Raw genomic sequence first — 14,048 nt, forward strand, 5'->3', positions numbered from 1 at the left:
CAATTAAGCCATGCATAGACTCTACATGAAGAAAAGTAGGCCAGGTGCAGTGGCTCATGCCTGTAATCCCAGCACTTTGGGAGGCCGAGGTGGGAGAATCACATCAGCCCAGGAGTTTGAAACCAGCCTGGTCAACAAAGTGAGACCCTGTCTCTACAAAAAATTAAAACAAATTAGCCAGGCATGGTGGTGCATGCCTGTGGTCCCAGCTACATGGGAGGCTGTGGCAGGAGGATCTCTTGAGGCTGCAGTGAGCTGTGTTCGTGCCGTTGCGCTCCAGCCTGGGTGACAGAGTGAGATCCTAACTCACAAAAAAAAAAAAAAGAATAGTACAAAGTTTTACTGAGAGTCACAAAGGAATGCCCAAACAATTACAGAAACATGGCCGGCAGTGGTGGTTCATGCCTGTAATCCCAGCACTGTAGGAGGCCAAGGTGGGCAGATCACCTGAGGTCAGGAGTTGGACACCAGCCTGACCAACATTGTGATGTCCTGTCTCTACTAAAAATAGAAAAATTAGCCAGGCATGGTGGCCCACACCAGTAATCCCAGCTACTTGGGAGGCTGAGGCATGAGAATCGCTTGAACCCGGGAGGCAGAGGTTGCAGTAAGCTGAGATCGTGCCACTGCACTCCAGCCTGGGCAACAGAACGAGACCCTGTCTCAAAAAACAAAACAAAATAAACAAACAAAACAATAAGAATTACAGAAACATGCCATGTTCACAGGTGAAAAGAATCAATATTGTAAAGATAATGGATTCCCCACAAATTGATGATTAAAAACTGTGCAATACCAATCAAATACCATCAAGATTTTTAAATAGAACTTCACAAGAAGATTGTCAAATTCATATGAAAGAGAAAATGTATAAGGATAACTAAGGACAATTTTTACAAGAAGAACAAGGGCCCATCAAATATTTAAAATATACAATAGAGCCAGAGTAATGAAAAAGGTGATATTTGTATAAGAATGAAGAAATCAGTGGAGAGAATAGAGCAAGCAATAGACCCATGTTGGTCCATTTCTACATGGGAATGGAATAGATGGTAAAAATGACATTTTATACCAATGGGAAAGGATAGGCTAGTTAGACAAAAAGTTTTGGGGAAAATGGATATATATTTGAGAAAAAATAAAGTTCCGTATCTCACAATATATAAAACTAATTCCAAATGAAATCTTGGTGGTAGAAAGGCTTTCTTAAGCAAAATTTAAAATGCAATCATCAGCTGGGTGCAGTGGCTCATGCCTGTAACCCCAGCACTTTCGGAGGCCGAGGCGGGAGGACTGCTTGAGGCCAGGAGTTTGAGACCAGCCTGGGCAACATAGCAAGACTCTACAAAAAAATACAATAGTTAGCTGGGCATGGTGGTGTGTGCCTGTACTCCCAGCTACTTGGGAGACTGAGGTGGGAGAATCTCTTGAACCCAGGAGTTTGAGGATGCAGTGAGTTATGATCACACCACTGCACTCCAGCTTGGGTGACAGACTGAGAGCCTATCTCTAAAAAAGAAAAAATTAAAAATAATAATAAAAAAACACAGGAACACAAAACTATCTATTACTATCTATTGATCTATCTAACTATCGTGTGTGTAAATAAGCAAAACCTGGAAGGACAGACTTTGTTCTGCACATTTTAAACCAGTAGTAGAGCTTAAATTTGGTGAGGGGGGAAAGAATTGCAGGGGAGTGAAGGTGACATTTTTCTACCCAGAGTTTTTTTTTTTTAATAAGAAGACATTCCCAGATAATTTATATAATTAAATTTTTTAAAACGACCTCTTTATTATTATATAAATATGTGGCAGGAAAATTAATAGGGAACATTTATTTTCTTTCTTAGACATTTTCAGCATTTTTTTCCCCAGATAAATCTGTATTTTTTTAATAGCCAGAAAAAATGCACCAAAGTGGTTTCCCTTCTGAAATTATTTTTAATGGTGTTTGGCTCACAGCAGAATGATCCAGGCCCATCCGTGTCCTGGCTCAGGGCCCAGGCTCTCTCCCTGGCAGCCAGCGAGGTGATCTTGCCAGAGCTATCCCAACTGCTGCCTCCCTGGCTGCCAGCATCACCTTGGCTACCTGCAGAGACACTCCTGCCACTGCCTCACTGGTGGGGAGAGCTCCCTCCTGTTGCAACACTGATTAATATAAGATGAGTGGAAAAGCAAAGGGAGGGCAAATACAGAGGGCCAGGCCGTGCAAAGGAGAAGTCCGTTTCTGCAGCACTGATACCAGGTCCCACGTCAATCTCTCTGAATAATCTGGCCCTCGCAGTTTCTCTTTGGAGAAATTTGAGATACGCTTCCCAGCAGCTGGGTCAAAGGGCCTTTGAATACAGCGCCTCATTGCATATCCCTTCCCACCTGCACTGGTGTTGCAGACCATGGGGGGCACCTCATCTCTCCCCTACCTCAAGGGGGCTTCTCTGCAGGAGCTTACAGAATGGCTTTAGCTTTCTCTGCCCCCCTATGTCCCCTACAACGTATTCTAGTGACTCAGTCCTGGGCCCTCCTGGCTCAAGGGAAGTCCATATATCCATGAGTGGTTGTAGGAGGGTTGCTGGCATGACCCAGCTAACTTACTGAATCACCTTTTCAGATTTGGTGCCTTCTTCCAGGTCTCTTGCCTGGGACCTTCATGCGCCTAACAGTCTCTTTTGCTGTTTTATTTGAAGCATAGAATTGTAGCCTGAGTCTTTCCTCAGTTTATTTTGTGATTGATCCTCCTTACCAAGTATTTATCGTGGTTCCAGTGTGTGTGTTGGGGGGTGATTCTAAAGAACACTGCTCGTGAGTCACGCTGCTCTGTTAATAAACCTGTTATGCAGGAAAACCCAGCTGAAAGGCAGATCCAAGCTGCTCACTCCCAGCTGTTAGTAAGTGGATACAATGGCCTTTTCATTGGGTATGAATTTTAGTCTATTATATTTTCTTTAGAAACTAAAATCAGCTGATGAGAAGTTAAAGTAATGCTGACTTTTTTCGTAAGAAATAAAAACTCGACTCAGGAGGACCCCAGCCATTATTTGTGGCTCACATTCTCTAAATTTCATCTGAAAAGTTGATATTCCAGATTCCTTACATCTCTCCAAGATGCCTAGCATCTTATACACACAAAGATGGGGGAGTTTTTACTCAGCAAGAAAAATACTTACTTTCCTTTTTTTTTTTTTTAGGAGAAAAATACTTGTCTCTTCAACCTCATTAATTTTTATGATGCGTAAAATTTTTTCATTACATTAGCCAAAAAGACTCTGGACTGAATAAAGTATAGCACCCAAACCATTTAAAATGGCTTCCTGGCTGGGAAGACACTGCAGTCAACTCAGGGAAGTTTCTGGCCTTGGGAAAAACAAATGGAACTTTGGCCGTTCAAGAAGGGAAACTCAAGAATCCAGGCCTTGCGTGCTGCTTTTTTTTCTCTGAAGGCTTTTGGAAGTGGAGCCACACTTTATTTACCGAATACGCACTTCTTGTTTCTTGTAACCATGGTGCTTTAGTTGAGTGTGTCTTATGTCAGACTACTGCTGAGCCAATATTTATCATTTTAGAAATGTCCATGAGTCATAAAACAAATGTGCAACCCGCTTGCTGTACCTTCTACGGGAGTTTCTTTCCTAGAGTTCTTTAAAGCAAAAAGAAAAAATGCTAAACCTAGAATCCAACACTTGGCATTTATCAGAACACTTACATACTTTCTCCAGCATGGAGGCTCCTTCTGTGAAATTTGAAAATCCATTCAGCTCACATCCAAGGTGTGCTGCCTGCTGCCTGAGGTACCCTGCCTACCCAGGACTCCAAAACCCTCTCCAGAGGGCCAGGTCTGGGCTGAGAAAGAAAGGAGGCTTTAGAGGTTTGCAGAGAGGAAGTGACTCACTGGCTCAAGGGGTGGGAGGGAAGGCTTTCCACAGGATAGAGAATATAAATGAGTAAGCAATTCCTTCCACTTCCAGCATGGAAAATTTTACTAGGGGACCACCTCTTAATGACTGGGCCTGAATTTAGTGACCACTCACCTCCACTCCCCCTTCCAAAAAGTAGAGTAAAGAAAAAAAAAAAAAGCAGGACCAATTGCAAGATGTGATGTTGTTTGCCTCATTTACACGTAAGGATGTTGAAGCTAATGCTGTTTGATCTCTTGTGTCAATCAGCTACCTTTGCCCAGACATGGATAGGTGGGAGAACCACATTAAGTCTACAATCTAGAAAACTACAGCAATTTATTGCTTTTGCCATTAAAAAACAACAACAACAACAACAACAAAAACAAGTCCTCTAGAGCCCTGTTTTGTCTAGAGCCCAAGGCCTAGAGTTTATAAATCAAAATTTAAGAGCCTGCCTTAGTATTACTAGAACAGGATACTTCACGAATTGCTAAGACTGTGCCAGGCACTCAGTATCTCTTCTGTGGAGTGCAAGCATCACCTTTTAGAGTTAAAAGGGTCAAATTAGTCAACATCTTGAGTTTACAGGTGGGGACAAGGAGTCCCAAAGGGGTGCACCTTGCAGAGGTCCTATGGCTACTCAACAGTAGGGCTAGGCAAGACTAGAATTTGTGTCATCCAGAGCATGGGTCCCCACCCCTGGGCCATGAACCAGTATTGGTCTGTGGCCTGTTAGGAATGCGGCGAGTGAGCATGACCACCTGAGCTCCACCTCCTGTCAGATTAGCGGCGGCATTAGATTCTCATAGGAGTGGGAACCCTATTGTGGACCGTGCATGCAATGAATCTAGGTTGCACGCTCCTTGTGAGAATCTAACTAATGCCAGATAATCTGAGATGGAACCGTTTCATCCTGAAACCACCCCCCTGCCAACCATCCCCCTGCCACCCCGTCTGTGGAAAAATTGTCTTCCACAAAACCAGTCCTTGATGCCAAAAATGTTGGGGACCTCTTATCTAGAGTCAAATACCTCACCGAAGGACTGGCAGTGGAAATATTGGAGCAAAACAGTTACAGTAAAAGGCACTCAAATTTCAAATCATGACCATTGGCCTTTGGCTATCTGTTTTTGGTGTTTGTTTTCCTTGAATACAACTCAGAGTTCCCTCATCAGGAAGAGCTGGGTTTCTTTGGCTGAACCATCATTTGACATCCCTCCTGCTACCCCCCAGAAGACAGGAAAATTAGGAGGTAAGCCAGAGCAGACCCCAAAGAAAATAAAAAAACAGGGAGGAAACCCATTACATATCTACATCTATCTTATGTATCTTGGTCCATAGGGTCTAATTTTTTTTGGTAGGACATCAGGCATTCTCTTCCTCCAAATATCCAACTTTGAATAAACCCTCCAGCCATCTCTTCCATATTCATATTTGCCAACATAAGTGACGAATGATGTCATTAACAAACACTCACTTCCTTCCTCTGTGGATGCTCCACTCATCAAAGATCCAGTAACATCTCCCTGGTATGATCTGCTGCACCAGGTAGGATCCTGAGAATTCCCAAGGGAACTTGGGCCAAGTTTATCTTGGCATTTCTGTTTTCACTTGTGATCTCCTTATTCATCTTCATATTCCTGTTAGCTAACATGGCCGCAGCTGGCACACAGTAGGACCTCAGGAAACATCCTCAAATCTAAATGAAAAAATGTTCAGTTAGATGTGACAGTGGCTTCCCATTGTGAATATAAACAAGATGCCCACCTGCATGCATTGGTATCACCTCCATATCCCAGCAGGGCTTCAGCACTGCCCTGACATTACTTGGCAGCCTCTGGGGTGGGCGCTTTGCGGGTTCTGAGTTTTTCCTGCCCTGTAGTAGCAGCGGGTGAGGCAGAAGTCTGCAGGGAATAATGGGACGAGCTGGGGAAAAATGAGTCCCAACCAGAGAGCTTGCCACGACCAGCCCATTGCTGTCTGTGACATGCTTTTTCCTCCTCTGACTGTCACTTTCCTCCCTTTCTTAACCACTGTGTGAAACAGTCCTTTCATTTTTTCTAAAGTGACTTATTCTGGGCTTTTAGAAAAACTCTCTTGTTTTTATATGTTAAGGTTTACTGCGAAATTTCTAGTCTCTTCATTCCTATCCTTCATGATTTTATGACTTGTGATTACACTCAATCCTGCATGCTGAAGAGTCTGAACTCATTTCATCTATCCTTAAAAAAATGCTTGATTTCCTTGTTTGCCCCTTTCTGAATATTTTGTGGTTCATTTTTCTTTCTCCGGAAGTACAACAACCAGATCAGAAGTGTAAAAAGAATGTATCATGGAGGTTGGGCATGGTGGCTCATGCCTGTAATCCCAGCACTTTGGGAAGCCGAGGCGGGCAGATCACGAGGTGAGGAGATGGAGGCCATCCTGGCTAACACAGTGAAACCCCGTCTGTACTAAAAATACAAAAAAATTAGCTGGGCATGGTGGCAGGTGCCTGTAATCCCAGCTACTCGGGAGGCTGAGGCAGGAGAATCGCTTGGACCCGGGAGGTAGAGGTTGCAGTGAGCCCAGATCGCACCACTGCACTCCAGCCCAGGCAACAGAGCGAAACTCCGCCTCAAAGAAAAAAAAAAAAAAGAATGTATCATGCTTATGAAAAATGGAAGACAACTTGGAGAGATCCCCAGGATATAGTGCTGAATGAATGAATAAAAACAGGCTGCATTTCTGCATGTATTGTTCAGACCGTTTGTGTTTTATAAAATGCTATATTTTATAAAGTTCTGAAAGGCTCTGTGTTGATGAGAGGTGTGATGCCCACTCTGACCTTGATGTGTGTATGTGTGTATGCAAGGAACCGTGGGCCTGTTCATTTATCCTTGCACTGGATTTGCTTTTTAGAACATTTCCCAAAAACTTTCTTGAAATATTTAATTTATTAGATGGGCTTCAGGGCAGTTCATGAGCTCCCTAAGGCTATAGGCCAAGCTTTGTGAGTAGAAACAAATGTCCGTCTTTCTAGAGAGAGGGTTTATACTTTTTTTTTATTTGTTTTGTTTTGAGATGGAGTCTTACACTGTCACCCAGGCTGGAGTATGACGGCGCGATCTCAGCTCACTGCAACCTCTGCCTCCTGGGTTCATGCGATTATCCTGCCTCAGCTTCCCAAGTAGCTGGGATTACAAGCGCACACTACCACATCTGGCTAATTTTATGTATTTTTAGTAGAGATGGGGTTTCACTATGTTGGCCAGACTGGTCTCGAACTCCTGACCTCGTGATCGGTCCACCTCAGTCTCCCAAAGTGCTGGGATTACAGGCATGAGCCACCGCATCCGGAGGATTTATACTTTTTATAAGAATCCCAGGCCGGGAGCGATGGCTCACGCCTGTAATCCCAGCACTTTGGGAGGCCAAGGCAGGCGGGTCACAAGGTCAGGAGTTTGAGACCAGCCTGGCCAGCATGGTGAAACCCCATCTCTACCAAAAAATACAAAAACTTAGCCAGGCGTGGTGGCACGCACCTGTAATCCCAGCTACTCGGAAGGCTGAGGCAAGAGAATTGCTTAAGCCTGGGAGGTGGAGGTTGCAGTGAGCCAAGATCACGCCACTGCACTCCAGCCTGGGCAACAAAGCGAGACTCTGTCTCAAAAAAAAAAAAAAAAAGAATCCCAAAGGGAATATATATGGCCTAAGAGGGACTAAGAACCACTGGTTGAGATAATTGTACTACTTTGTACTCCATTTTCTCATTGTTTAACTCAAGAAGCATGCTATTATCTGAAAAACATACATAATTGGTCAATCTTTAATGTTATAAAATAGTGGTATATGATTTTTACTCTACCATAAAGACTAATAGAGAAATCAATAATGTCACCATGTGGTACTGTATCCTTCCCACAAATATACTTAAACATATTTAGCCTTTTCCTAAAATAGATGCCAGGGCCCTTGGGGCTGTCTGATCCATCAGCACCAGGCTATGGGCAGTAAGGAATGTCCAGAATGTATTTTCTACAGCTTCTATTTGTTTTACTTTGCCAATTAACCTCCTCTGTGGTGTTAAGCAAGCAACAAGACATACCTCATTTCTCTTGTTCAGCCTCACTCACAAGTGCTGTGTCATGCGGCCTGTTGGTAAAGGGCTTGGGATCAGATCCTGTACTCCTCTGGGCTCCCAAGGAACGTCTCTTCACCTTACCCCATCTGTGGGATGAGGCCAGTGATAATATCTAACTGTGGCAGTCACTACTGGTTATCTCCCAATATCCATTTTCTCCTTCTTCCTTAGTAAAGGAACAACAGTGTCTTAGCTGAGCACACTGCTAGTCAGAGAACAGACCATGTTTCCCAGCTTCCCTTGCAGCCATATGACTAAGTTCTGGTCAATGAGATAAAAGGAGAAATCCTATATAGTACAGGGTATGTGGTCTAGAAATATGGTATAAGTTTCTGGAACCCACCCTCCCTCCCTCCCTACCTTTCCTTCCTCCCTCCCTTCCTTCCTTCCTTTCTGACAGAGTCTCGTTCTGTTGCCTCCCAGGTCAAACAATTTTCCTGCCTCAGCCTCCGGAGTAGCTAGGACTACAGGCACATGCCCGGCTAATTTTTGTATTTTTACTAGAGACAGGGTTTCACCATGTTGGACAGGCTGGTCTCGAACTCCTGACCTCAGGTGATCCACCCTCCCCAGCCTCCCAAAGTGCTGGAATTACAGGTGTGAGTCACCTCCTCCCCACCACCCCACCAGTTTCTGGGATCTTTCTATAAAAAAGTGGATGCTTATGCTGGGCAACATAGGGAGATCTTGTTTCCACACACGAAACATTTTAAAATTAGGTGGGGGCAGTGGTGTGCACCTGTGGTCCTAGCTACTTGACAGGCTGAGGTGGGAAGATTGCTTGAGCCTAGGAGGTTGAGGCTGAAGTGAGCAGTGATCGTGCCACTGTAACTCCAGCCTGGGTGATAGAGCGAGACCGTGTCTAAAAAAAAAAAAAAAAAAGAGGATACCCTTTTTATCTTTTTTCCTCCTTCTTACTGCCTAAAATGTGGAAGCAATAGCTGGTACTCTAGCAGTCATCCTGGACTGTGAGGTAACCTTAGAAAGACAATCTATGCACAACAAAGCAACAGTATAGAAATTGGGGCCAGGTGTGGTGGCTCATGCCTATAATTCCAATACTTTGGGAGGCGGAGGCAGGAGGATCACTTGAGTCCAAGCATTCCAGACCAGGCTGGGCAACATGGCAAGACTCTGTCTTTACATACACAGACACACACACACACAGACACACACACACACACAAATTAGCTGGGCATGGTGGTGGTGTGAGCTTGTGGTCCCAGCTACTCAAGAGGCTGAGATTGGAGGATTGCTTGAGCCCAGGAGGTCAAGGCTGCAGTGAGCCGTGTTTGTACAACTGCACTCCAGCCTGGGTGAGAGTGAGACCCTGGCTAAAAAAAAAAAAAAAAGAAAGAAAAAATGAAGAAATTGGGTTTTGAGCACCACCAAGTCAATATAACAAATCTGAATTGTTTGGCACTGTACTTCTATGTGTGAAGTAAACCATATACGCATACACACACACGTAATAAAGCCTTAAGCCCTTATTTTGTAAGTCTTTGTTACTTGTAACCAAACACAACCCTTACTAAACTACCACTTCTTTGATTCATTTAAACTACTTCTTCTTCTTCTTTTTTTTTGAGAAGGAGTCTTGCTCTGTCACCCAGGCTAGAGTGCAGTGGCGCCATCTTGGCTCACTGCAACCTCCGCCTCCCTGGTTCAAGCGATTCTCCTGACTCAGCCACCTGAGTAGCTGGAATTATAGGCACCCACTACCGCGTCCGGCTAATTTTTGTATTTTTAGTAGAGACGGGGTTTCACCATGTTAGTCAGGCTGGTCCTGAACTCCTGACCTTAGGTGATCTGCCCATCTCAGCCTCCGAAAGTGCTGGGATTATAGGTGTGAGCCACCATGTCCGGCAAAATGCACAAATCTTAAGTTTTGACAAATGTGTATACCCATGTAACTTTTTTTTTTTTTTTGAGATGGAGTCTCACTCTGTTGCCCAGGCTGGAGTGCAGTGGTGTGATCTTGGCTCACTGCAACCTCTGCCTCCTGTATACCCATGTAACTTGAACCCCTAACAAAGTAAGAAAAAAAAATGACCATCACCCCTGAAAGCTCTGTCAGACCCCTCTGCAGTCAATCTCCACTCCCACCCTATTTAACACTTATTCTGATTTTTTTCACTATAGTTTTGCCTGTTCTAAAATTCCTCAAACTTTGAATAAACTGTCAGTGGAGAGTAAGTAGATGAGATTGTCAACTACTGTAGGAGGGATTATAAATTGGTATATCCTTTTTAGAAGGCTATCTGGCAATATGTAATTAGTGAAATAAAATTTATGCATTCCTTTTGACTTAGTAATTTTATGGGAGGAATTTTCTGAGAAGTCTACCAGCTCATGTATGCAAAGAAGCCAGTCCCAAGGCTGTTCACTGAAGAACCATTTGTGAAAGCAAAGGATTGGAAATATCCTAAATGCCCATCAGTAGGGGAAAAGTTAAATGAATGAACAGTCACACCTTGCAGCAATTATAAGAAATGATTTATTGATAATGGCAAGATTGCCAGGACAATCATTAACTGCACAAAAGCAAGTTACAAGATGCTACATACCCAACATGAAACCATTACACAGAACACCAATAAAAACAAAACGAAACACAAAACATATGCCCAAGGTCTATTTCTGTTAGTCCATACAGCAAACTGACATCAGTGGTTACCTCTGAGGAGAGGACTGGGATTATGGGAAAAGAGAGAAGGTGCTCAAAGGGGTTTTTCCTTTGTTGTATTGTTTTAATCTTTTACAATAAAACTACACTTGTGTCTTAGAGGATTAAGTTATTTTTAAAAGAGACTACTGACGGTCGGGCATGGTGGTTCACGCCTGTAATCCCAGCGCTATGGGAGGCCAAGGCGGGCGGATCACTTGAGGCCAGGAGTTCGAGACCAGCCTGGCCAACATGGTGAAACCCCATCTCTATTAAAAGTACAAAAATTAGTTGGGCATGGTGGCGGATGCCTGTAATCCCAGCTACTCGGGAGGCTGAGGCAAGATAATCGCTTGAACTCAGGAGGCGGAGTTTGCAGTGAGCTGACATCCTGCCACTGTACTCCAGCCTGGGTGACAGAGCAAGACTCCGTCTCAAAAAAAAAAAAAAAAAAAGACTACTGACATAAATAGGGATAGGAGATAGGAAATAGGTGAATTTGTGGAGAGGGAGGAGATAAAGTTTTTTTCTATGCTGTATATTGACAGTGTTATGTCTCCCAGCAAAGGAGCTTTCCCCAGCCTATCTATTAATACACATCTCTCTTCAGGCTCCTCGTTAATGTATCATTTCTTCTTCCCTGCCGCTTATATTAATGGTTTTAAATGAAAGTGCCTATATGTTCACAGATTAAGTATGCAAAATGTTTTCTAAACGAAATTGAAATATACCAATCTCATATTTAAGGAGAGACCTTATGTGTCTTGGTCTGTTCAGGCTGCTATAGCAGAATACCATAAACTGGGTGGCTTACAAACAACAGCAATTTACTTCTCATAGTTCTGGAGGCTGTGAAGTCCAAGATCAAGTCACCAGCAGATTCAGTGTCTGGTGAGAGCCCACTTCCCGGTTCATAGATGAACCTTTTTGCTGTGTTCTCACAATGGTGGAAGTGGCAAGCAGTAGTCTAGGACCTCTTTTTTTTTTTTTTTTTTTTTTTGAGACAGTCTCGCTCTGTTGCCCAGGATGGAGTGCAGTGGCACGATCTCAGCTCACTGCAGCCTCTGCCTCCTGGGTTCAAGCAATTCCCTGCCTCAGCCTCCTGAATAGCTGAGATTACAGGTGCCTGCTACCACGCCTGGCTAATTTTTGTATTTTTAGTAGAGACGGGGTTTCACCATCTTGGCCAGCCTGGTCTTGAACTCCTGACCTCATGATCCACCTGCCTCAGCCCCCTAAAGTGCTGGGATTACAGGTGTGAGCCACAGCGCCCGGCCTAGGACCTCTTTTATAAGGGCACTAATCCTATTAAAGGGGGCTCTGCTCTCATGGCCTAATCGCTGTCCAAAGGCCCCAACTTCAAATACCATCACATTGGGGATTACCTTTCAGCTTCCGGAGGGCATAAATCTTTATTAGTCTATAGCATTGTATGAAAACTCTTTCCCTCCGTGTGGAGAGGAGGAATGTCAATGTCTAGAAAACCTGGGTGTTAAATGCAGAGGCTGAAGTTCAGTGGGACCTAAAAAAAATGGGGGCTCATCTTAAGTTATGATAAACTGATATATAAGTTTGATAAATTGTAAAACATCTTCAGATACTGGTTCACTTACTCAACACTTATTAAACACCTACTATGTATCAGGGGCTATGCCAGTTCATACATACGCATCTTAAATAACCCATGACCTCAAGGAACTCCCAGCTATCTGGTAGTAATGGCAAATGCACATAAATAATTACAGAGCTACAGTAATTGTAGGGAAAAAACCATGAAACCTCCTAACTCAAAGTATAGCATCTGCATCTCCTGGGGCCATCTAAGACTCCACCCCTCAACCCCGGAATCTGCAGTTTAACAAGGATCTCAGGTGATTTGGATCTTTATTAAGATTTGAGAAGTGGCCGGGCGCTCGGTGTCTCAGGCCTGTAATCTCAGCACTTTGGGAGGCCAAGGTGGCCAGATCACCTGAGGTCGGGAGTTCAAGACCAGCCTGACCAACACGGAGAAACCCTATCCCTACTAAAAATACAAAATTAGCCGGGTGTGGTGGCGCATGCCTGTAATCCCAGCTACTCGGGAGGTTGAGGCAGGAGAATCGCTTGAACCCGAGAGGCGGAGGTTGCAGTGACCCGAGATCGCACCATTGCACTCCAGTCTGGGCAACAAGAGTGAAACTCAGTCTCAAAAAAAAAAAAAAAAGATTTGAGAAGTGATGAACTCTGGGATTATAGAAGGAACTAGGGGGGTGAAGGAGTTGTAAGGGGTACGGGGCACGAAAAAAAAAAAAGAAGGAACTACTATTGATCCTTGGGAAGTGGTAAGAGAAGTCTTCAGATGCGAAGGGTGATAGGAACATCCCAGGCTGAAAAAATAAGCAGGCCCATGATCAAGGTAGTTAGAACTAGTAAGAGGTGTTCTGGAATGAGAAGTTTCGTCTGGGAGGGGCAGTGGGCACTTAGGAAGATATGGGAGATAGGGCAGAAAAAGTAGGCTGAGGCCAGAGGCAGACGGGCCAGACTGACCTGCTGAGGATTATGGAGGAAGCCACAGCAAATTTTAAGCAAGAATGTAACAAGACCAGTCTTATGTTTGGACCTAACTCTGGTGGCAGAGTGGAGGACGAAATGCAGGAGAGGCTGGAGCAGGCAGGCAGGCATGTATCCTTAAATGAGCACCATCCACTTTTGGACTAGAAAGGAAGTCTGAATATTAAGAAGTGTACCGGCCACAGGGTCCTAGGCAGGCAGAAAAACAAAGGGTTCCAGCTGCAGGAGGATACAGGGGGGTTCCTTCTCAGTTCAGGAGTGTGGTCTCGGACTGGCATCTTCAGCATCACCTAGGAGTTGTTAGAAATGCCCATTCTCAAGCATCATCTTAGAAGCAGTGAGGGAACCTTGGGGATGGGGCACACAAATCTAGCTTTGAACAACTTTTCCAGGTGATTCTGATGCATGCTAAAGAACCACTGCTCTAGCCCGCCAAAAATCATGTCTCAGGTGGTAAAGGTTTAGAACTGCACAACTTGCTTACTGTCTTTTTTAAAAAGAACGAGGGTAATGAGAAATGGGTTTCTATGTTGAGTGGGGCAGAACAAAAGCCACATACAACCCAGATTTTACATAGTGCCAGAAAAAAAAATACTGACCATCTTGTCCAAAAGTCTCATATTTGGAGAATTAAAATAGTTTTGGTCGAGGCCATGATGTTCTCGGTAACCTAAATTAATTTATAAAATTCTTTCTGTTCCCTTTATTTCCCACAAAAACACCCGCAGCAAAAACGCTGGGATTCATCTGGGCCCTCTGAAAACCGTGTTTCCGACGCAACCGCCCATTAGAAAAACACAATTCCAAATTAAAAA

The 14,048-nt window shown here is 44.0% G+C and overlaps 1 protein-coding gene across 1 annotated transcript in view; it reads right to left on the bottom strand.

Moving 5' to 3' along the window:
* The window catches only part of BFSP1 (beaded filament structural protein 1), a 75,153-nt gene that overhangs the window by 60,898 nt on the left and 207 nt on the right, over positions 1–14,048 (bottom strand). The window contains exons 2-3 of the mRNA XM_063803130.1: positions 7,983–8,104; positions 5,373–5,594 (exon numbers count right to left, since the gene is read on the bottom strand). The gene's annotated coding sequence lies outside the window, so the exon portion shown is untranslated. The remainder of the gene's footprint in view (positions 1–5,372; positions 5,595–7,982; positions 8,105–14,048) is intronic.

The sequence above is a fragment of the Pan troglodytes genome, chromosome 21 (genome assembly GCF_028858775.2).
Source record: "Pan troglodytes isolate AG18354 chromosome 21, NHGRI_mPanTro3-v2.0_pri, whole genome shotgun sequence".
Lineage (NCBI taxonomy): Eukaryota > Metazoa > Chordata > Mammalia > Primates > Hominidae > Pan > Pan troglodytes.